The sequence below is a fragment of the Crinia signifera genome, chromosome 3 (assembly GCF_055691185.1).
Source record: "Crinia signifera chromosome 3, ASM5569118v1, whole genome shotgun sequence".
Classification (NCBI taxonomy): Eukaryota; Metazoa; Chordata; class Amphibia; order Anura; family Myobatrachidae; genus Crinia; species Crinia signifera.
In genome coordinates, this window is record NC_139219.1 from 213625192 (window position 1) to 213650906 (window position 25715).

Genomic DNA, 25715 nt, shown 5'->3' on the forward strand with positions numbered 1-25715 from the left:
CTTTTTATGTTTTTATTGGGAAAAAATGAAGCATAATGTTTTGTGCTGTAACCTTTATTTCTTTAAGAAAAGGCAATGTTACTTAAGCGAATGTTTCCCTCATGTCTGAGGCATACAATTTAACCCCAGGGAAACGTGAATAGTCTGGGATCATAACATTCAACATTTTATACCCTATTCCTTGGTGACCTGACTAGATTTATGTTTTCTTTGACTACTAATCTCTTTTTGCTGATCATGAACACTGAGCACTGAAAATATGTTCTGGTTTTTGCTGAAGATACTGAAGTTATTTACTAGGTTGTGTAAGAGACAGAGAAGAAATATGATGTTATTTATTATCCCCTTCATGGATGGCTTGCTTTCTCTCTTATTAGAACATTTATCAATGAGTTTTCTCTTGGGAACACTCCTATCAATAGCCTCCATGCTCAGCATCTGCTGAGCTTGCTTCAGTGCACTAAACATTAAAGTTTCTCTTCACACCCTTGAAGACTGTGCACACATATGTGGTGTGTACTTTACAGTGATCTTGATGTAGATTACAGTTTATAATTCATGTGGCATTATTATAGAGCTGGCCCTAACCAATTTGATGCCCTATGCAACATTTTGGCTGGTGCCCCCCAGCACCGCCACTACTTCTGCCTCAGACCCAGCACTCACACCCTGCAGTACAGATCACAGCAGCATCCTGCAAAATCCATCAGCCCATAGCAATTCTCATTTTGATGCACTTTCCAGCAAGAGCATTGTCGACCCAACCAGGGCTGGATTAAGGGAGGCTCATGGCTCACTGACTGCACAAGTGTGCACTGCATTACATCGAGTTGAGTAAGTCCCATGAGACTTTGCATAGGAGGTCAGAGGCTTCTGCTGAGCTCTGATTGGTGGAGCTCATCACATGCTTCTCATGGAGTAGCCTCGTCATGGGAGGGTTTTTAATCAGAGTTAGCGCTGAGCCTGTGAGATCTCCTACAGAGTAAGGTACAGAGGAAAATTATATATATATAATATATATATATATATATGAATCCCCCCCCCGTGCAGTTACCCAGTGACCAAGGTTATACTGCCTTTAATCTGTGTTTTGACAGTGTAATATTGTACTATGCAGTTTGCAGCCGGTAATGACAAGTGGGAGGGGGGCCCCCAAAGGCTTAATCTAGCACTGGACCCAACCAGCATATTTTAGATACTGTAACTACAATGCATGCTGAAGGCATGCAGGACAATAAGGGTGTATTCTTGCTGAGAAGGGATGTGGTCACACAATAATTATTATAACATAGGCTTGGACTGCCCCTAGGCATTTGCATAGGTCCTAAATAGGTGGAGTATTAACACTACCCAATAAATGTTGACAATAAATGCTTACCTATACATCAGGATCGGGAGGTGGGAATGATAGAGTGTGTGCAGCACACACTGCATTGTCCTCTCAATCAGACGGTACACTCTAATTATTGGGTTGATAAGCCAAATATCAGCTCAATAATTGCATAGTGTGTACCAAGCATTATTGTGTGCAGTGAATATTTTCAAGCTTCAGCCTCCATTACCAAATGTTTACAGTTCAAGCACTTAATTGGATACCACAACTGGTAGATGGCCGTTATTATGCAAAATACTGTAGGCAGTATTTGGCCATTCTGGGAGGGTAGGCAACCCTGTCACAAAGACACTGGTAGCTATGATGACCCAAATCCTCCATGTTATCAGAATTCTTGATAAGTTGCTTTCCAAGAAGTATGACAGAAACAGTTTCTGTCGTCAACGGAGCACAGTTTCTCACCCCTCCAACAACAGTGCAATCTTTGGTACTTATGTATTATCTGGGCTCCCCATTTTTTTCATACGCCTACTATCCAACTACGCATGGAGTTGATTTTATATAGTGTGGCGAGCGCAGCGAGCCACCGTGCCCGAAGCGTGGCGAGCGGACGCGGTCTCATAAGAAAAACGGGAGCCCAGATATTACATAAGTACCCAATCTTTTTCTAAGCAGTAACGTATGCCGTGATTGGCAACATGGCTCAGTGTTTTGATTGGAACCAGGTCTATTACAGATTATTGCAATACACATATTCAACCAGTCTTTTGGGGATAAAGCAGAACTGCAATCTTTTAATAAATGGTTCTAATACATGAAGTATGGACAGCATGAAATGAAAGTAAATGATCAATAGCTCCCCATTTTATAGCACAGGTCAAAGGTCAGCAATCCTGTCACAGGTGAGGTTTAATAGCAGGCATGAGTAGTATGGATATAAGGCAGTCCATTGGTTTTAAAGAGACTAGTTGAGATCTGGACAATGGAATCCAGTTAACATGTAAAGGTACTTGAGTATACGTAACATGGGGTGAGATATAATAAGGTGCAAATTTTTTGACAGCTAAAAAAAACCCATCACAATCACATGTGCGATTTTTGGTCAAAAATTTTACCCGTAATAGGGTGTGATTTTTAAGCTCAATCAAGTTTTGCGTTTTTTCTTTTTTTTTTTTGTAAAGGTGTGATTTTTTTAAGTAATGGTAGTCTGTTGATTTCTTTGGTAATATAAGTTTTTTTTTTTTTTTTTTACCTTTATACACTGTTTTGGACATACAGTAACCATGCACAAATCTCACGGATCAGTGCATGTTTCTCTCAATCTTGCCTGCCAGAAGCATGTCTATTTTTTGGGTGATATTTCGTCATGCTTAGGGTCCGATCTGAAAAATCACACACTATTACAATTGCGATTTTGATGTTTTCAATGAGAAAACACCTGGATGCGATTTTTGAAGTGTGATTTTTTGGTCACTGCAAAACGTGATTTTCAGGAATTAAAATGTAATATTTGAAGCCTAACTGTACTTAAGTTCCTTTATATTTTTAAAATGTGTTATCTTTATACCTTAAGTATATTTATTGTAACTTAAACATACTTTCCAAAAACCATAAAAATATATACATATATTTACAGGGGTGGAACAAAGCAGTGTGTTAGGGGGAAATTTACTAAAGGAAATTTGTAAAAAATAGGTGTATTTGTATCCAGAAATACACTAATTTTTGACATTTACTATCCCGAAAATACGGCAATTCGTATTGATAGCACATCAATACGAATAGGAATTGCCGTATTTTCGGGATAGTAAATGTCAAAAATAAGTGTATTTCTGGATACAAATACACTTATTTTTTTACAAATTTCCTTTAGTAAATTTCCCCCTATTAGTTTAGGCATCCAAAACCAGGCTCGGACTGGCCTGGGGGGGAACCGGGGAATCCCCCGGTGGGCCCCGGTGATTTCTGACCCCGCCCCCTTGTTTAGGGGGGCGGGGCCTTTGCATATACATTGTCCGGTAATTGATCGCGGCCCGCCCGCCCAGCACCTATTACTGATGCGGGTGGTAGCGGCTGCAGTGCGCGGGCCGCCATCCAGTGACTGACAACTACAACATGATCATATCGGGGCCTTACACGTGAGGAAGCCGGCGTCGGGGCTATGATGATTATGATACACAATGTCGGGACTTCCTTCTACTCCTCCTTCAGTGTGAATGACACAGTCACTCAGCTGAGGCGCTGGCTGGCTGGGAGGAGGAGGAGGGAGGAGGAGGAGGAGGCGGTACGGACACACACAGTCAGCCAGTGAGTGTCACTCGTCCTCCAGACTCCTCATGTGGGCTGCCTGCGGCCATGTGACGTCCTGACATGTGCCTGGATGGCGCGGTGTGTGGCGCAGTTCAGTTTGTAAGTCAACTTGTGACACCAGCAGCAGTCCGCGGCCGGACAGAGTCTCAGAGAGCTGCCAGCAGCTGAGGCTGAGCACACACAGCCGGCCCACACGACCTGGCTGCAGCAGTAGCGCAGTCACCAGGGCTGCCTGCCAGGCAGACTAGGCAGTCCCCTTTCTAGTGTGCACCCCGGTCACCTGCTGTGCGATCGCCAATGTGCCCGGTCCAGCCCAGGCCCCAGTGAACCTCCCAGGCCCGGCCAGCCCCAGCACCTGTCCTGCACAGCAGGCTGCCGCAGTGGCACTGCAGCTAGTGTGGTCACTAGCTGCAAGAAGCAAGCTTGAAGCTTCCTAATTTGAAAGCCAAACTTAAGGTTAGTACTAGTGTGCACTGTCAGTAGGGTTGCCACCTGTGATGGTATAAAGGTACATGTATACCGGTGCTGTAATGCTGATGGACAGTTACATGTATATAGGTGCTGTTGTGCTGGTATACAGGTACATGTATACAGGTGCTGCTATTCTGGAATACAGGTATATGTATAGAGGGGCTGTTATATACATGTATACAGCTGATGTAATGATGGTATACAGCAGTGGTTCTCAAACTGTGGGTCCTGACCCCAAAGTGGGTCCCGACCTTCTCATCGTGGGGTCCCGACTCCATGTTGCTGACCATCAGGCTGATGACTTTTCTAATCTCAGCCAGCGATTCAAGGAGTGTGAAAAGTCTTTTGAATTGTCTGTTATTTCAGACTCCTCCCATCATTTTGTGCCTCCACAATGCTGCCATGTACAGTATGTGCTGTCTGCTGACTACACATGTGATGTGATGACCTTCTGCAGGTACTTGCTGGGGTCCTGTCCTTTTTTTTTTTTTGTCTGATGGGGTCCCAGAGCAAAATAGTTTGAGGACCCCTGGTATACAGGATCATGTATACAGGTGCGGGAAGACCAATGTGCTGTATTATATGGGGGGGGGGGGGGGCTGCTATGTGCTGTACTATTATCTGGGTGGGAGGACCCATGTGCTGTATTATATGTGGGGGGACCTATGTGCTGTATTAATCTGTGTGTGGAGGACCTATGTGCTGTATTATCTGGGGGGTTATTTGCTGTATTATTATCTGTGGGACTTATGTGCATTATTTTCAGGATGGGGATTTACCAATCAGATGTCACACACCTGTGATTTTGGGCCAATTTCGCCCGATTATTGGCCCAAAGTGCCATAATCGGATGAAATTGGCCCTAAATGGCATAGTGTATAGCCTCTCCTCTCTGATCTGGTGGCCACACCCCTTCAAAAAGACCACGCCCCTTGGTGGGCCCCTGTGAGTGCATTTCCCTGGTGGGCCCTTCATGCCCCAGTCCGACACTGTCCAAAACCAGCACTATCGTTAGACAGCCACCCACGGCTTTTAGTCCTGAAGGGCATCACTGAGTGCTCCCCCCCCCCCCCCCCACCATCATACTTAACTACCCTCCTGGAATGACCAGGAGGCTCCAGAACATAAGGTCCGGAACATAGGGTGAGCAAGTCCCCCGCATTACTGCCAGTTTCCTGCAACCCCCTACAAGTGAGTGAATTGCGAAGTGAGTGACAGGGAGGGAGCGGGGGCCGTCCATGGGCTGTTCAGGTAAACTTGTTTACTTGCTACTGGAGAGCCCTCTGTGACCCAGAAGAGCATCTCAGCGTGCATGTCTACAAAGTCACAATGTGCCCCGATTTGTGATGATGGTGCCGATATGTCAGCAACTGTACACTTTCGGATGGAAATGGTATGATGTGTGTGGGTTCTGCATAAATAAATAAAAACATTGATACTAATGTGAGAATGTGATTAGCACAAACATGGAGAAATGGCCACAGCACATGGGTGAGAAAACCCTCAGCAGAAACAACAGAGTTAAATGAAGTTGGCTGGGATAGTAAAAATATAAAGAGGTTAGAAACTAATGGCTGTATTCATATCTATAATAAATGTATAGGTACAGTAATGCAGCATGCTTATGACTTAGAGGTCTATTTATGTACATTCACATACAAGGTCTCTAAAGTGTCATCTTATATCACTGATATTCACATCAGAAAGATTTTCAGACCAATTAGACAATAATGTCATGCTGGGACAGAGCCCCTGATTAGACAATGTCCCGTTAATGACTCTGTGCCATTGATCACAGCAGTGAAAGAATGAACAACCAGGTTCTGATCAGGTGTCTTTATTCTACATGTTGGCTTTCAGTCAGCACATGCTCACAGCTATACAGGCTGCCGCTAATGCATTCCTTAGATGGTGTTAGCAACCTCATAAATTGCTCCAGATTGCAGTTCCTCCCCATTGAGAACAAGGGCATTTCAGTGTTCTGTGTTAGTTTGCTGACTACTTTAGATATTACCAGTTCCAGATTAAGGTCTAAATGGGCCTGGAGCTGAAAATTATTAAGGGCCTATTATGCACAATAATAGGGGTTGTGGACAGCACCTAATAATGTGGGAGGCGTGACCAGTGTTCTGTTTGGGTGGTCTGCTCATGGGTGTGTCTCTATTTGTGTAAATACTTTCAACTAATTATATATGCCTGGCATAGGCGAATCTAGAATTATGGTAATGGGTGGTCCCAGATCTAGACACAATAGTAGGGGGACCTTAGCGCAGCGCAGCCGCGCGGCAAAAGGGTGCGTGGCCTCATGGGAAGGAGGCGTGTATTACAAAAAGGGGTGTGGTATTACACTTTAGACCATACACAGTAATGCCCATTACACATTTTAGCAAACTCTGTATTACCCATTACACATAAAGCCACACGCCGTAATGCCAATTACACATAAGGCCACACACCATAATGCCCATTACACATTGTGCCACACATCATGATGCCCATTACATACTATATAACAAACCATAATGCCCATTACATATTTGCCACATAAGTGCTGAAATAATACCCCTTTCACAACAGAAAATGCAGGGATTTACCCGGGAATATGGTCCCAGGATCATGCAGGGACATTCCCAAGCTGACCCCTTATACACCAGCCTAGTCCCTGCATTTTCTGGTGTGAGGGGGAGAGAAAACCACTCCCCTCTCCCTACCTCCCTTTAACCAACCAGCTATATCTTCGGAACCAACTGACCCATTTACATGAGACCAGTATCATATTGAAGAACTTTTGAGCTGGCTTTGAATGATTTTGGTCCCGTAAAATTACATTTAAGAAATGAAAAAAAAAAATGGGCTAATGGGTGGTCCTGTGCACCCCCGGACCACCCCCTAGATTCGCCTATGATGCCTGGAAAAGGCAGGGGACTGGCATAGGAAAAATGCAGGATGCCAATATCCTAAGATACTTGGGAAGTGAGGCGACACTCCAGTCATAAAAAAAATACTGAAAGCCGAAACTTGGTAGACAACATTTCAGCACCTTTTATGCAGTCACCTAAGTTTGCCACACCATATACCCCTTATACAAATCATGCAACACAAAAGTAACCCCCTTATACTGTACTTGCCACTTACACATTATGCCATATGGAATGAGCCAAAATTCATGCCGACTGAGCCAAAATTCACACTACGGCACACGGATTGAATCACGTTATGCCACACAGATTCATGCAAAATTCACATTTTGCCACATGGATTGAGCCAATATACACACTATACATAACAGATTGAGCAATAATGCACAAAACGCAAAGGCGCGCATAACAAATTTACACCATAATGCCCATTACATGTTAAACCACACACCATAATGCCCATTACGTATTATGCCAAACATCGTAATGCCTAATAAAAATTATGCTACATAAGTGCTGCTTACCTACATGCTCATTGCCAGGGAATCCATGCTCATTGCCATGTGGGATTACATGCTACATGCTAGAGGGGAATACATGCTTGCGGTAACTGGGGGACAGCCTCCGCCAGGCAGAAATGACAGCCATTGACCGCCGGGCAGAGAGCAGGGGGCTGCCCGGCTGTATTCAGAGCACTGCAGGTCCCAGCCATTTGAAATAATACCCCTTTCATACCAGAAAATGCAGGGACTTACCCAGGAATATGGTCCCAGGATCATGCAGGGACATTCCAGGGCTGGCCCCTTTTACACCAACCTAGTCCCTGCATTTTCTGGTGTGAGGGGGAGAGAACCCCCCCCCCCCCTCCCCCTTTAAACAACCAGCTATATCTTTGGAACCTTCTGACCCATTTACATGTGGGCTTTGAATGATTTTGGTCCAGTGAAACTGGGCCATTTAGTTCCAGAGAAATCTGTCCTCAAACAACATGAACAGCCATGAAATTACATTTCAGAAATGAAAAAAATCGGTTTACCCGCAATATCTCTAGAACCAATGAACCCATATGGACCAGCCTGGTATCAGATTGAAGGCCTAGAGCTTCTGTGATGCCGGAGGGGGAACTGGCAGCCGTTGGAACTGGGTCAGGGTCGGAATTAGCGGGTCCCATGTTATCCTATGGGGAAAACGTTCCAGCTTTGCCTGATAGTATCTCTGGTTCCCGGGGGGCTAGCAATGCGGGGCAGAGCTCATTGGAAAGCCCTGGCCCTCAGCTTTGTCTGGAACTGTTTGTTTGTCTGGAACTGTAGCTCCATCAGGCCCATTGTTAATCCGGCCCTAGATATTACAATATCTCTTCCATTAAATATTCAGCTGCTGTCTCTCATCTTCTTCCTTGAGAGACAGCAACCACCTATGGGATACAATTGCTGCTGAATAGATTCACCTGGCAAAATCTGCCTGGCATTCACCATACTTTATGGCAGAGGGATCTTTCTCAAAAGTTATTGCTGTCAAGAGTGGGGGGGGGGGGGTACATTTCATTCCCCCACTGCAGGAAGCCGGGCAGTGGTCGTAGAGGACAGGCTGCTGCAGCACAGCCTCTCTCCCCTGCTCAGCACACGCTGCTCATTTCTGTGTGCTAAACGGGAGAGAAGCAGCTGTAGCACCAGCCTGTCTTCCCTCCGTAGAGTGGATGCCAGTCGGCGACCTGCACCCATGTAAAAAAAACAGTTTTTAAACGAGGCATGACCATGCCCCTCCCATTGAACACACCCTGTTGACCATGCACCCTTTTTCCGGAGCCCCGTCAGCGCTGAGGTGGGTCTGGCTATCCCTTATGGGACAAGGAATGTGAGTCAATGTGCCAGTGTCAACATTATAAAATATTAATAATTTATATATCGCACTTTCTCCAACTGGACTCAAGGCGCTTGATAGACATTAAAACAACGCATATAATACAGAAGATTTATGTAATAAAGCAAGAAACAAGCTGCACAGGCATAAAAATACCTTGAGCGCACAGTAAGCATAATGCAGGATTTGTGTAGGCATTTTGGGTAATAACTTCCACGTGTTGTGTATTCCTTCCTCACAAGGTACCAGGTGAGGCAGCCATCTTGGGTGCACTCTGTAGTATTACACCAGGTGGAATTGGTTACCCCTAGAAAAAATAATACAAACTGGGGTCATTACAGTGTAAAGTAGGGTTCCAACAAAACCCTCAGGTCAATGTATTTTTCATCCCATTCACAAGTGCGCCAGATGAGGCAACCTTTGAATGCTATTTTGTGGGAGGTGAGCCTTACAAGGCCCCAATGCATATATGGGAAAACTGACACTTGTGTAGTAGTAAAGTATACCCTGTATGTAAAGATCAACGTGAAGCACATACTGCCCGCAGAAGAACCATCCACAGCAACCATCTGGGATACACTGCATAGGAATAGTGGACAATGCAGGGCCAAATTTGCTACTAGGCCCATGAGGCATGGGCCTAGGAGCGGCACCTGTTAAGGGTGACAGCCAGCAGGGTCATTTTTATGGAGGGGCGAGCTGTGCAGCTGCACAGAGCGCTGCATGGCTCATCATCCCACAGCAAGCAGCATCCCGCCGGTCTACAGCAACTCGGCTTGAGCGGACTGCGGTGCTGCTTGCTCCTGGGGTCGCAGTGCTGCCGGGATCTCTGGTCAATACAGAGCTCCCAGAATGTCCGCCTGGTTGCACCTCAGCCCTGTTAGGGTGTGTTATCCGGCTCCTAGCTCCTGCCACCACTGCTATTGCCACCGCCTGAATATCTCAGCCCTCTCCCTGCCCGCCGATGACTGCTGCTGCTGCGGAGTGCTGTGTCCGGGCTGCCGGTGCCCTCCACCACCGCTGTTGCCGCCACTGCTTTTGCAGGGAATGAACAGAAAGGGGAAAATGCGGGCATCATTATTTAGATAAAATCATAAATCTCCTAGTCTCATGGGAGCAGTACGGGTGGTTGTGAGAAAGTGGGGAGCAATGTCAAGTGCGCTGGAAATGTTCCTACTAATGCTGACCCAGATGCTCTCACCCCACAGCCCCCTGTTTACCATGATGGGTAAGCCTGGGGGCATCCCTGTCCTGGTTATCTTCATGGCATAGAAGTCAACTTGCCCCCTTCTCAAGCAATTTAATTCCCCCTTAGTGTCATATTTAGATTTTTTCTTGTAGACACGCTGGTTCCAAAAATAGCAAGTTTCAATGAAGGCTTAAAAATAAAGTGGTTGCTTATGCAATCACTTAACGTCTAGAACTGGCTGAACTTATACGGGCATATGAGCAGTAAATATTTCAACAAAGCTATGGACCTGATTCAGACCTGATTGCTGGGCTGCGAATCTTCAGAGCCCAGCGATAAGGTAAATGCCGACCCACTGTAATCCCCCCCCCCCCACACACACACACAAACACAATCACTCACCAGGCTGGACTTACTCAACACTGCAATGGCCATGTGGGGATGGAGGCCGCAGCTGCCGCCAGTGCCCCCCCCCCCTCCCCATGGCCTGGGGTGCAGTCTACAAATGCCTCCTGGCTGTCAATCAACTTCATAACAGCCAGCAATGACTATCCATCACTGGCTGGGATAGCACAGAGGAGTCACAAATGAGCAATGTGGACCATGTGCACGCACGGTTCTCTGATAATCGCTCGGGCTGGGAATTCACAGCCCAGACTACGGGGCTGAATTAGCCCCTATACAGTATGTGATAGACTCTGCATTCAACATTTACCAATTGCCATAACAAAAAAAAAAAAAAAAAACATGGAAATGTTCTTTTGCTAAATAGGTCTCTATGGGACAAATTTAATAGTTTGTGATTTTATGATGAGTTTTAAACATATAGAACTTTCCCAGTGGCCCAATCTGCCCTTGATTTCATGGTGTCGACATTTCATATCACATGAAAAATCTACATAGAAACTCCTTCACTTACTCTTATTAAATTGCGAAAATCTTGAATGTGGGGCACTGCGATCATATTGTATTGGGGATTTCTCACAAGGAATAGTATAATGCGGATGTAATTAACAGATAATGGGCCAGATCTAATGCTGTGCGAATCCGGTGGCCATGAGGGATGCTGGCTAAACTCACAGTTTTTTTTTTTAAAGGGGCAATCTTTTACAAGGCTTGGTTTTGCCTGGTAAAAGATTGCCCCTTTAAAAAAAAAAAACTCTGAGTTCGGCAGGTATCCCACACGGCCGATGAACCAACACTGCATTACATTAGGCCTAATATTGGGGGGATTAATACCTTAATTAATCTGAATACAATGTACTATATAATGCTAGTAAAGATATTTTTCTGTAGTGCATTCAGACAAAAGGTTACTCTTCCTCTTCCTCTTGATATGCATTACAGCCCTTATTCTGATCGGTGCGGATATTCCCGCATTCTTACGGTGCGGTCCGCACGCCACGGTGTTTTGCCGCGTGCGGCCATCGTCCGTAGAAACGCCCACGTGTCCTCCGCATTCGGACGGACTCACTCTTTAAGAACAGGGCGTGTTTACGGACGACATACAAAGCATGCGTGTGCGGGAGAAACACTCCGATTCGGCACGGTATTACAGAGTATTACAGAGTATGCTCGGGAATACCGCATCCGAACGGGAGCCAAGCGGTGCTACCGCACGTAAGCGGAGTATTTACGCCAAACAACCCACTATGAAGTATCTTCTGCTATACATCACATGACCCACTTATTCAATTACCTATCCTCATAAAAAACTGCTTATTTGGAATTGGAATCAATTAGATTCCAATATATCCTTACAAGCATGCCTAACACATGCATTGCACACATAAACCCTTACAGCAATGTAAGTGCAATGGTTTGTATTACACCCTGTGTAAAAGATTATAACCAATCTACACATATACTATTTAAAGTGCAAATAAAACCAACAACTGTAAACTTGCATAAAGAATTTATTTAAACAGACAATTAACAGAAATAAAAAAATATAAAATTATAAATTAAATAAGCAGGTCTTTGAGGTCCTGCAGGTCTGCTTGAAGGAGCCGCAGATGGTGCTCCACTCGCAGGAGGGCCCCACGCACCCCCTCATCTGCCGGTGTGGTGTCATCTGTGGGCATGTCAAAGGGGCAAAAATTAGTCATGTTATTCTTGCATACATTTCACATACTGCGACATAAATTGCACAAATGCTAGGTGACATGTGTGTATATATATATATATATATATCTATGTAGAGCATGAGTCCTCAAACTGCGGCCCTCCAGATGTTGTGAAACTACAAATCCCAGCATGCATTGCCACAGTTTTGCTATAAGGAAGTGTTAAAACTGTGGCAAGGCATGCCTGGATTTGTAGTTTCACAACATCTGGAGGGCCGCAGTTTGAGGACCCATGATGTAGAGAGATAGAGACACACATAGATAAATAGATATGACACATACATATATACATACATGCTAACTTATTGACTACATACTGTCTTTTTTGGCCTATACCCTTTACTCTGCAGAAGACATAACAGTCATATTGTTTCTTCTCAGTCACAACCCACCCATGACTAACCAATGACAAGCAGGTCATGGCCTCCGTCAATAAGAACTTGTCACAATCTGCTCAGTCTAAGTTCAGTGATGGTTCGTGGCATGGGAGTTATGCAAATGTCAGGAATGCACAGTACACATCCTCAAAATCATAATTCTGTCTAAACCAACCTACAATTCTGTGAGGGCAAAAAAACAATCAGAACTACAGGGGGTGTTTAGGTAGAGGAGGCTCCTGGGACACTGGCAACTTCTGACTCCATTCCAAGGTAGGCCGGGCCATACTCCATTTATAGCATACATCCTATAGTTTATAAATAACATTCACCAACAATATAGATTCCACTATTTGATGGGTCATAATCAACGCTTGCAGCAGGTGAATTTAATCCACAAATGATCCACTCATCCCTTTACTCCAGGATCCTGTTTAACTACAACGGTTATGTGGCAGTCAAAATGGAGCTCCAAGCCATCCCACAAACCTGTGTAATTCAGAGGTGTCCTGGATGAAAGGGATGCCTTGGAAACCCCATCTAACCCGTACCTGTATCTGTAGCTACCCACTTTGGGGTCTATATGAATAGTATGGGACACAAAATTTTTATCACCAGTGCTACATAACAAATACCAGTACAACTACTTCATGAATGATGCATTATGTTAACATACCGATCTGCTGGTACTCCGGGGCCTGGCACGCCTCCTCCCCATCGTCATCCGACTCCTCCGGGGCAACCGTGGCCTCCTCAGCCCCTCCTCCGCCAGCTCCTCTGCCACAACAACCTCCTCCTCCAACTCCTCCTCCACCTCCTCCTCCTCCTCCTCCTCCACCACCACCACCTCCTCCTCCACCTCCTCCTCCGCCACCAACACCTCCTCCTCCGCAACCAACTCCGCAACCACATCCTCCTCCACCACCTCCTCACGCACCTCCTCCTCCTCCTCCTCCTCCTCCACCACCACCTCCTCCTCCACCTCCTCCTCCGCCACCAACACCTCCTCCTCCGCAACCAACTCCGCAACCACATCCTCCTCCACCACCTCCTCACGCACCTCCTCCTCCTCCACCACCATCTCCTCCTCCTCCACTTCCTCCTCCTCCACCCTTGCCGCCACCTCCTCCTCCGGGTCTTGGGCCTCCTCCTGTCCCAGGGCTGCCTCCGCCTCTTCACGGGCCTGTCGTGCTTGGGCTCGTGCTGTGTGGTAGAAAAAAACATCATGGTCAATGTGGGGTCATTGGGGCACATGTATTAATCCATAACAAGACATACATGGAAGGGTGATAATGATGGCAAACGATGCAGGAAAGTAGCTCCTTACTGTTAATGGATTCCAAATTGTGACATTTAAATTATTATGTGATTGGTAGTAATTTGTTCACACATTACAACCCAGGCATTTGTCAATGTGTAACACATATTAGATCTGGCACATTGTATGCATCAGAATCCTCAATGCTATGGCATTACATATAAAAGCCACATGACTGCATGTTAACCAGGAAGAAGCACACATAACAGTCTATGGACTTTTAAACCCATGGACACCCACTTATCATGAGACACATTTTATTGTTTATATATGCTATGTTGTAAGTGCGAAATTTCATAGCTAAAATACTCACAATCAGCAATTTCGCCCCTGAGTTGCTGGAGCAGCTGGGGCTGGCGCCTGCGGAGGTCCGACCACCGCCTCTCCAGCTGCCCGAGGGACCTCCGCAACCGAGTGCGGGCGTAAATTCGGCGCCCTGCCGCAGCATAGGCCCTCCGCTTATGCCGGTTTGTGATAAAGGGCCCTGCACGGCCCAGCCTTGTCTCCATGACGGAGACAAGAACCCTCAGCTCCGCATGTGTGAAGGGTTCTGCCCTTCGTGTCTCCGCCATGTTGACAATGGCATCTATCAACCAATCAGGTGGTGGCATTGGTTGATCACAGTTATTTGTGTTAATAACTTTATTGTTCATCTTTACATGAACAGCGTCTCTGCGCAAACACAAATGGTGACAAATTCGCTTGCCTTCAAAACAGTAGTGTTGATGTATGGCAATGAACAAATCTGATATATATAAAACACAGTGTGTATGCACTTAGCAAATCCAATGACGCCTCGCTCCGCCAAGCAACGCGTGCTATAGCTTAGCAACGCATAGCTGTACTTAGCATTATTTACTCTATGCATCTATGTGTATGCGTACATTTATGTGTAAAAGACACATACACACACTTGCAGGTATCCTGAGACCAGCATTATACAACAGCCCTGCCTGCCTGCCTGCCTGCCTGCCTGCCTGGCTGCCTGGCTGCCTGCTCCTTGAAATGTTGAAACATGTGAATAAATTCTAATATCATATATATAGATATATATATATATATATATATATATATATATCTGCAAACAAATCAGACATCAACACATGAAAAAATCCCAAACACATTACAGAATAAATCAATGTACTCACCAGTCATCAGGGATAGTATCAACTACAATAATGAAGATATAACAAACACATAAGATCCCTTTAACAAGGTATAATAATTAGCACCAATATTTAACTTCCCCCAAAACTAAGCACATATGATAAATATCTCCTATTTCTTTGCCATTAGGAGGGCAGGCTGGCTAATTTTCGTGTTGTAACACTGACAACTAACACACTGTACTTATTTGAAGGGGTGATTTGTACAATAATTGGTGTGTTCTGTCAACTCGATAACATGTACCTGAAGTATCTTTGCGCCACAGAGTCCCGCAGCTGGTATCCCCTCCGGCATTCAGGGGCGCGGGATGGGCGCATGGGCGGATCTTGCGGCTCAGATGGTACCTCCCACTCATCAAAGGGTATCTCACGCCGCACAGCAATGTTGTGGAAAAATATACACAGGCCCACGATCCTCGACACCATTTCAGGCGCATATTGTAAGTCACCACCAGTGCGGTGGAGCACTCTAAATCGACCTTTTAAAAGGCCAATTGAGCGCTCCACCACTTGCCTGGTGGCAACATGCGCCCGATTGAATGCCTCCTGTGGGCCCGGTGCTGGGTAGCTGTACGGCGTAAGTAGCCAGGGCGTACATGGGTAACCGGAGTCACCCAGAACCCACGCATCACGGCCTTCCAGCTCTTGGAGTCTTTGCCATATCCCGGTTTGTCGGATGACATGAGAGTCATGGGCACTTCCGGGAAACTTCGAGTTGAAGGCGAGAATCTCCATGGATGGGCCACATACCACCATCACGTTCAGTGAGTGGAACAATTTGCGGTTCCTATATATCTTCTCACTTCGAGATGGAGGCACAAATGGTACATGGGTGCCATCCACAGCCCCTATCACATTAGGGAAGCCAGCAATTTGATGGAAGGCCTGCTGGCTTCTGCGCAGGGTCTCGGTGGCAAATGTCATGGCCATGAAGTGCCCCTTGCGCCTGAACATGGCCGACGTCACACGCCTCAGGATTCGGCAGAAGGCCGGCTGAGATATTCCAGCAAGTACTGCCACTACTTGTTGGAATGATCCTGAGGCGCAGAAATGCAACACCGCCAGCAGCTGTGTGTGAGGCGGAATTGCTGTCGTGATCGCGTGTAGAGGGTCCAGATCGCTCTGAATTAAGGTGAGCAGATCCAGAATTACATGTGGCGGTAACCGGTACCTAGTAAGTACCTCATCATCGGGCATAGCAAACAGAGTCACCCGTGTGCGATAGATTCTAGCACGTCCTGGCCTCCTTGGGCGACGAGTGGGGAGAGCCGCAAGTGCCCTTAGCCTCCTCTCCATGTAGCGCATAATAGCTTCTGCAACCTATAAAGAAATGAACATAAATACTGATGCACCTATGCACATAATGGCCATATCCCACTACAAATAGATTTGTAGCCTTCAATACGTACAATAGATGGCCGCCCCGTGAAATCCCGCAGATCCATTTGACTCTCTAATGATGACACAATAATATGAACTCAATACACACCGTCCAAAACACACATATAAAGGTGTCAGCATTTTTTGCCGACATCATGTACTATGAGACATTTCATCTATTGCTGGGACATGTTGTCCTGCAATAGATGAACCCACACATGTTTAATACCTGTGAGTGAAATAGTGAACATGTGACATGTTGCAATAATGATACACGCACTTTGCTGGCCCAACAATCTGTAGTCAGTGAGGCAATGGTGCATACATGCATACACTTACATTGTTAATGGATATCATATCTACAAGGAGCATGGAAGAGCTTACCTTAGACCCTGACAAGTCCAGATCTGGAGACAAATGATTCTAGCAGGAAGTCACTATTTATAGGGCTCTCACATGTGTGGTCTATAACAGTAGAGATGAGTATTGCATGACTTGTGGGCTGGATTCTCTAAGGGATTGGGCTACTTTTAGCTTGCACTAAAACGCCACAATACCACAGTAGTCATGAATGAAATGTCATGTCATGCTAGCAAATAGCATGTGTATTGTGCAATAGTCACAGGTGTATCAGAAGATTCTATGCAATGTTAGCATTGGTGACCAGTATTTCATGTAGAACTTTCGCCAGGTTTTACACAATGGAATTTCCGCCACCGTATGCGGCGCGAAAAAACAGCGACGTACGCTCACGCACGGAACGCAGCTGCCGCTGATGTCCGCCAAACAGATTACACAAACAGTATATAAAGGTGTATTAGAAGGTGACAATGTTGTTGCTAACATGTCTGGATCCCAACCAGAGGTGGACCCAGTGCTGCAGCAACTATTTGACCAGATGGACTCCAGCACCACCTATGTGCCACTGCACATGCGGCCAGTGGGTAATGAGGAGGCTGCTGCCCCTTCTACAGCAGGGGAACCTGCACCTGACCATTCTACAGCAGGGCAACCTACACCGGGCCCTTCTGCAGCAGGCCAACCTGCAGCTGGCTCATATCCACCATCAGCAGAATTGTTTGGAACACAACAGGGGACTTCACAAGGTAGTACCATGGCCAGCACTTCAAGTGCAGCGACTGGTGCCAGGGGGCGTGGCCAGGGACGTGGCAAGGGGCGAGCCAGTGCAACAGCGGAACCACCCAAAAAAAATAAGGCATATGAAGCACAGGAGCTGGCCATCCTGGTTCCCCGAGCACGTGATTGGATAGAGTGTCCATCCGAGAAGCTGACACACACACGCAGATGGAAGATTTGGGAACAGATAACGGCAGAGATTAATGAAGTAGCGCCACAAGTTCGTGAGACGGACCATGTGAAGAAGAGGCAAGTTGTTTTGTGATACATGTGGCCAGTAATAGCCAAGTAATGATTGAATTGATGCTTAGATGCATTTAGCAAATGGGCCGTGAGGTTGTTACGATACACATACATTATTGCCATGTTATTTCGTTGAGAGTTAGAGTAGGGTGATTGTGAATGTGTATTGTAACGGTTGATATCATAGTTGCATGTAATATTATATATGGGACATTAATCACATGTTGTAATATGTAGCACAGAGCAATGGCTGCAACAGCTAACATTGGGAGTGACATGTATTAATATGTCAACTTACATTGCAGGTGGCAGGACTTCAAAACCAACCTGAAAAAGGAAGATGACCAAGCGGTGGGACCACAGCCAGACATCTGGGGCCGGCCCCATGCCATCAGGGCTAGAGCTCACCCCCCTGGAGGTGATGGCCGAGAGCTGTATATCAGTTGAGGAGATCAGGGGGGTGAGCACGATGGATAGCGAGGCCCCAGCTGAAGTGTTTGCGTCTTTTCTGGAAGGTAAATATTGGTCATGCCATAAACTTGTGCAAGTAATTATCGTAGAATGTCTCCTAATTGTGTTTATCTTTTCCCACAGACACCCCACCGCTTGGTGACGACTCTGTTCAGGAGGTGGAGGAGTCCGTGCCACCTGGCCCCAGAGGTAGGCCTGTGCAGCAGCAGGCATCGGGCCAAGCCGATTTGGCCGCCTTGGCCGAGGTGCTTGGGGACATCAACCAGCAGGGAGACTTGGCATCAGAACGGGTGCGTAGGACCGAGGAGATCCTGGCGAGCTTGGTCAGCACCCAGCAGTCCATGGCTGCGAGCATGCAGGCCATGGCTGCAAGTGCTCAGGTGCTGGCCGAGCAAGCCACCCGCCAAAATGATCTCCTCCTCCACCATAATGAGCTTATGGTGGAGCTGGTTACCAGCAACAGGGTCCTAATGGCATCCGTTTCTGGTGCATTACCAGCGGCAACACTCCCTGCTGGCAGGAGGGGTAGACCAGCCAACCCCTCCACATCATCTGCTCCACCTGCCCCAGCATCTGGCCGTCCCCGAAGAGCTGCTGCACAGGCCAAGGAGCCTACCAAGGCCAAACGTGGTCGGAAATGAACTTGTGGCTGCATTAATCTCCGCCGTTATGTGTTCCCAAATCTTCCATTGTGCTGTGTGTGTCAGCTTCTTGTGTCCAATCACGTGCTGAGGGTAACCAGCTGAGCCCTTGCTTCATATGTCCTTTGTGGTTCCCCTGTTGCCCTCTTTTGCCTGCCATTACTGTCAGCTGTACTTGAAGTGATGGCCATGGTACTATCTTGTGAAGTCCCCGGTTGTGTTCCAAATGATTCTGCTGATGGTGCATATGAGCCAGCTGCAGGTTGGCCTGCTGCAGAAGGGCCAGGTGTAGGGTGCCCTGCTGTAGAATGGTCAGGTGCAGCTTGCCCTGCTGTAGAAGGGCCAGCAGCCTCCTCATTTCCCACTGGCTGCATGTGCAGTGGCACATAGGAGGTGCTGGAGTCCATCTGTGTGCAATTATATTTGTTTTGTATTATTATTTATTTTGCGGCATTCCTGCCATGTTGTTTATTGTTTGTATGTATTATTTTATGGTCATTGCATCACACTGGCATTGACTGTGACATGAATATAAATAAATGTGTTTACTTTACCCAAAATGTGTGGTTTCATGAGTACATGTCAAATACACATGTGTATTGCTAGGATTAATATTCTGTCATGTCCATTGTTAGCAGTTTGAAAGTGTCTGACAAGTACAGCATATGTGGGGGACTAGTAAGGTTTCCTTGAAGCAGCAATGGTTTCAATTAAAGCACTGACAAGCGTCCTATTAGTGAGTAATGAGTAAAGGAGTAGATTCTATTGGGTTCAGGTGTTAATGGTTGTAGTCATTAGGCGTACGTTCGCCTAGCGCATGAACGAGTGGTGTCCGCAAAGCAATAGTACACTTGTGGACACCGCACATTTCTGCCCTTTTTGATCGCGTGCATTCGGAGTGGTTTCCGAATGTACGCCCCCCAACATAAGTGTACTCCCCCGTGTCCGCCCATGTTTCCGCCCCGTTTTGCCCACTTTGAAACTACGCCCATGTGTCATTCCGCATGACGCCCATAATACGCCCCTATTTCCCGAATGATAGCGGTGAACAGTTCTGGACGGGATCTGGCCGAACTGGTACCGAGTCAAGGCGTGGCACATGCGCGTTGCGTTCTCCACGCATGCGCAGACGCCGTAAACACGCGATCCGAAAGTATGCGGTAAAGTCCGCGTCAATCAGAATAAGGGCCATAATCATGACAACTAGCCCTTTAGAAAACACTTCTGAAATAAATTTACCATTGTGGAATTATACAATGCTTTTGTGTACATAAATTCATGGCGACAATGATTAATACAAATAGAGACTATGCTATATGTTCACTGTATATAGTATTTTGTTACAGTAAGTGGAAACTAAGGTTATGGTTGTGCTTCTGCTCAGAATCCACTGTCAGAAATGATTCCAGGCTTCAGATAACATTCTGTCTATAATGTGATTGCAGAACAACAAAGACAATAGAATGGAAACTGGGAAAATGGAATTTCTGAATATATTTTCTGGTATATATGGTCTAAAACACAGTCCTTACCCATCAGCAGTATAATATGTTTATATGAAAATACCACATTTAAATTCTACAAATTAGATCCCATTTTTATTAACAATTAGTATATGGAACTTGACCAGAAAAAACCCCATAAGGCATAATTTCGGTTATTCGTTGTAAGAAAAGAAAATTGTATTCATTTAGTGCTAAAAACAAATAAAGGGTTTTTTTTATCATTTCCTTCATTTGAGGTAGCCATGGTAACTGTACAGAGAACTAGGGACGATTTTAACACTTGCTGTAATAGTACTAGTAATACTGCACCACAATCCCACATAAATGGATATCTGCTATGAGTGATGCTTCAAGGTAGGCATCATTACTGTAATCACACTAATGACTGGCTATCAGTGAGGAGTGGGCAGACTGGGAGATTTTCACCTAGTGTTTCTGTTACCCTATGCAAGGTTGATTGAATAGGCCAACTCTCATAGGGGTATACTGTATTCATTATCCCTGAATATCTTAAAAAGGGGGGGGGGGGGAACCAAATTCCAGAACTTGCCAGTGCTATCTTCAGATGCCACTAGTTTCCTGGCCACCATTCCTTACTATTGTGGTCCAGAAACTATGGGGAGCTATACCTTTAGCTCCATTGAAATTGGGAGCTTTGGATGCATGTGTGAAACCCAGTTCTCCATGGTACCCTAGCACTGCCAAGTCAGACTCAGAAGTGCCTCTTGGTACTTGTGTAGTTTCACAGCGCCAGTTTAAAATCAACTCCATGCCAACATGGATAGTGGGGGTATGAACTATCCATGTTGGCATGGAGTTAAGTTACTTTTTTTAACATAGTTTGTGGCAAGCGTAGAAACTACACAAGTACCTGCCTCTTATACTACTACCAAAGCAGTGGTGATGAAGATTGCAGGGTCTGCTGTCTCCGTACAACTCCGTAGACTTGATTGCAAAGCACATTTGTTTTCAAATGGACAAAACCATGTTGCGCTGCAGGTGGGGCAAATGTAACACGTGAAGAGATTTAGATTTAGGTCAAATCTAAGTGTCAGTGTAAAAGAAAAAACAGCCAGTATTTACCCAGCACAGAAACAAAATAACTCACCCAAATCTAATTCTCTGCACATGTAACATTTGCCCCACCTGCAGGGCAACATGGTTTTGTCCATTTTCAAAAAAATGTGCTTTAAGGTCAAGGGAAGGATGCACTGAGCTTCATAAAGCGATAAAGTAGAGGGTCATGAACAACCAGTCAATCAACTCCTAACTGCTATGTTACAGACTGGGGTCAGGGCCGAAACTATGGTTTCTGGTGCCCGGGGCAAGACATTCATTTAGTGCCCCCCCCCCCCACACACACACAAAAAAAAATATATATAAATTTTTTTTGGTTTTGCACAGAAAGAAAAACATCAATTGTTCCACTTGCATCAAGATACATATATACTAGAAACTATATGAACCTGAAAACAGGGAAAGGGAAAGGGAAATTTAGGGCATGTTTTTTTTTTTTTAGGGGGGAAGAGTTGTGTGGTCACATAGTAGTATCAATTCACATTATAGCACACACCGTAATGCCCAGTACACATTATAGCACACACCGTAATGCCCAGAATACATTACACCACAAACCGTAATGCCCAGTACACACCGTTATGCCCAGTACACATTCCAGCACACACCGTAATGCCCAGAATACATTATACCACAAACCGTAATGCCCAGTACACATTATAGCACACACCGTTATGCCCCCCAGTACACATTATAAACAATGGTTAATTGCTGCTGCCACTGGATAGAACACTGTCCCTGAATGATACAAAGTAGTTTGTGGGGGAGATAGAGAGGGGGGAAGAGAGAGAGAGGGGGGAGAGAGAGAGGGGGAGAGAGAGAGGGGGGGTTGAGATCATAGAGGCTAAACTTCTAATGTAAAAGGAACAGGATTCCTTACTTGCGAATGGCAGCAAGGTTTAGTACTGTGCTGCACAGGAAAGCAGAGATCCTCCTTTCTTCTCCTCCAAGTAGGAGGCTTGCTGCACACTGACAGGGACATGCTGGCCAGAATCCCGCCTCTTGCTAGGCTTCCCTGCGCAGCCTGCATGCCCAGCCAGCCACGGAGCAATATGTAGCCCACCCTGACCCCCAGCCCAGCACGCCACAGCTTCACAGGTGATGCACTGATGCTGTTGCAGCCCCGCCCACCCACGTCGCTGCTAGAGCAGGAGGGGAGTGGACGAGCACATAATACAGCTACCTGTGCTGTCCCTCCTCCTTCTCCCAGTGCGCCGCGGTGACTGGCTGAGGCGGAATGACTGACAGGCTGTCAGTGAATCAGAGCGTGGGGGTCGACGCTGGCGTCAGCAACATGGACGTGCGGGCGGCTCACGTGGGGGTCCAAGCCAGTAAGGGGGTCATTTGTGTTTGGGCTGTACGGCTAAGCGGTTCAGGGCACATAGGAGTCCGTACACTAGTAAAGCTGCAGTGCTGCCCCTGACAGCGCCCCCTCCCTCCCCTCCAGCGCCCGGTGCGCGTGACCCCCCCAGCCCCCCCTAGTTACGGCCCTGCTGGGGTTAAAAAATTGAAAGGAGCTGATTGGATGTTTGTTCATTACTCTCCACTTTATCACTTTTTGAAGCTTGGTGCATCTGGCCTCAAGTCTGAATTAGGCCCAATGTTCAATGCTGAATTGCTCCAGTCAGTGGCATAAGTCTGTCCCAGTTGCCCGGAGGCAAGTTAAATATTGGTAAACCCCCCCCCCCCTCCGCCAACACACACATACACACACATCACCTTATATAAATATATTTATGTATACAGTATGCGTGTATATTTTAATACATTTTAATTGAATTGCTCCAAATGTATTTACATTATCATTTATTTTAAACCAATAAATTGACTAGCAGTTATTATTATTATATTTTTATTCATAAGGTGCCACAAGTGGTACGCAGCGCTGTACATATAGAACACATTAGAACAGTACAAGGTACACAGAACTAGACAAAAACAGCAACAGAAAAACAAAAACAGAGCACAATTAACAGCACAAATCTTAGTGCACAATACAGCTGAGATATAGGGACGTGAGTGAGACGAGATGCAGGTATAGATTGTAGGCGAGTAAGAGAGCTGTAGTTGAAATGCAAGAAGGGTGCTGTGAGAACAGGAGGGGAGAGGGCCCTGCTCTAAGGAGCTTACAATCTAGAAGGAGGGGGAGACAGACAGGAGACATTAGGTGCAGGCAGGGCCGGCAACAGAAATCTTGGGGCCCTGTACAATGATATTTCTGTTACATCTGCCCCACCTGCAGTGCACATGGTTTTGCCCATTTTCCGAACAAATTTGTACTGCGGTCAGATCTGAATAAGGCCCTTAGTGTAAACTATGTATGAAACCATATGAAATCAAATAAAAGCAAAAGAGCAGATAATAATTCTGACCACGTGTTATGTCACCTGATCCAAGCCTCTGTGAACATAGCTCTTATAGTCATAAATAAAATAAGACGCTGCGGTAGGAAGCATTTACAAATTTCAGCACGAACTATAGGAAAAGAATATGTAATCTGCTCTGATGCTTGACCATTTTTATATTGGGTCGGCAAAGGCGCAGGTGATCCGCAGCTGCGTACACTCTTGCGCCACAGCTGTGATAAAATGCAAATGCTTGTAAAGCCTTCCCTGAGACGTCCATTCTCCAACTGACTATGGGGTAGATGTATGAAGCAGTAATAAGGGAGGAGAAATGAGCCAGAGGAAAAGTGGCCCATGGCAACCAATCAGATGCTCTGTATAATTTTATATTATGCATTTTACAGATGTTACTTCAGTGCTGATTGGTTGCCATGGGCCACTTCTCCTCCCTTACCATACTTTATACATCTACCCCAATAGCCCTTGTGGCTTCGGCTAGGCGTTTGAGAACACAGCTGCTGTCAGTGCCACACCCATGACACTATGCGACAGCCGCCTTATTTCTGATACTGTCTGTCCCAATGTCAAAGCTCCTCTGTGCATACATAGTTACAGACAGTCGATCAACTCCACCAACAGCAGCAATGTCGGTGCTTCTGAATAAGGTCCTTATGGCTCTATTTATTATGCTATTATAATCCCTTTTTCAGTAGAAAAGATGGAGGCATGGAACACCTCTTATGAACAGCAGCCTTAAACAGCGCCTAGTGATCCGTACATTTTGCTATAATCCCCTCTTCACCTATTTCTTGGAATGTAAGGGGTTATCAAAGGTTTGTCCAATAAAGAGGGTTTCCGCAGAGGGATCTATCATTTCTCTTCCTGTCCTTTTCGTTTCATCTATTTTCGTTTCATCGCACTCCACTATGAGGAAAGTGATCCATTTATTAAACTCTGGTTGGCTCCATTTACTATAGTTTGGAAATAGAATTACTGTAAAACACCAGGATGGCGTAATGACATGAAACAAGCCTCCTTGGAGAATAGAAGCATAGAAGAGAATCTTCCTGTTCTCCTCCATCCTCAGCATTTTGCTCAGTGTAAAAGTAGCTTCTATAGCAGCCATGCTCAAGCAGGCGCCCCCAAAGTCTCCTGTCTGGGGGGCGTGGCTCCCATCAGTGACAGGGCATTGTTGCTTTGTCACAGTTCCCACCATTATTAGTCACATTTAGTCGCTACAATGGATTTGTGCCTTGATGCATGTGCCATCAAATATCTATATGAGCTGATAGCATAATGGTTCTCGCATATGTGTTCCACTGTGCAGACATATAAGGCAGAGTATATGCCCGACTTGCATGCTCCTGTAGCAATGTCTTCGGGTCGGCACTGCTGCAGGGTCAACTAGAAGACATTGCTAAAGATGCCCTCCTGCCGAATGCAGCATGGCATCCACAAGCACTCCATCACCCTTCTGCACTTGCTAATGCAAGGTCTATCGCCAAATAGATTGCCCAACTACACGATTCTGATCTGTAGCTGTCTGTATGGGGGGTACGATTGGTTGGTTACGGTATAAATGGTAGACAATGTCTAGGTCAACAGCCACTGGGACACAATGGTTATGATCCTGACACCTTTTAAGTAAGTATGCTACTGTACCATTCCCCCCAAACTCTCTACCTGCAGCCTAAAGCTAACCCTTCCCCCTGCAGCCTAACCATATCCAGCCGCTCTCAGTGCCTAACCAACCCCCTCCCCAAGTTCTCAACCCTAACTCACTGTTCTTATTGAATAATCATAACTCTCCCTGGCATACTTGCAATTTGAATGGCAACAGTTTCTGGC

At 45.9% G+C, this 25715-nt stretch overlaps 1 protein-coding gene across 9 annotated transcripts in view; it reads right to left on the bottom strand.

Moving 5' to 3' along the window:
* DLGAP2 (DLG associated protein 2) overlaps positions 1 to 25715 on the bottom strand; it is a 911233-nt gene that overhangs the window by 374502 nt on the left and 511016 nt on the right. Inside the window, exon 1 of one of the 9 annotated variants that reach the window (XM_083177376.1) lies at positions 9049 to 9071. The exons of the other annotated variants lie outside the window; for them this stretch is intronic. The gene's annotated coding sequence lies outside the window, so the exon portion shown is untranslated. Of the gene's footprint in view, positions 1 to 9048; positions 9072 to 25715 lie in introns of those variants that run through there. 9 annotated transcript variants of the gene reach the window in all.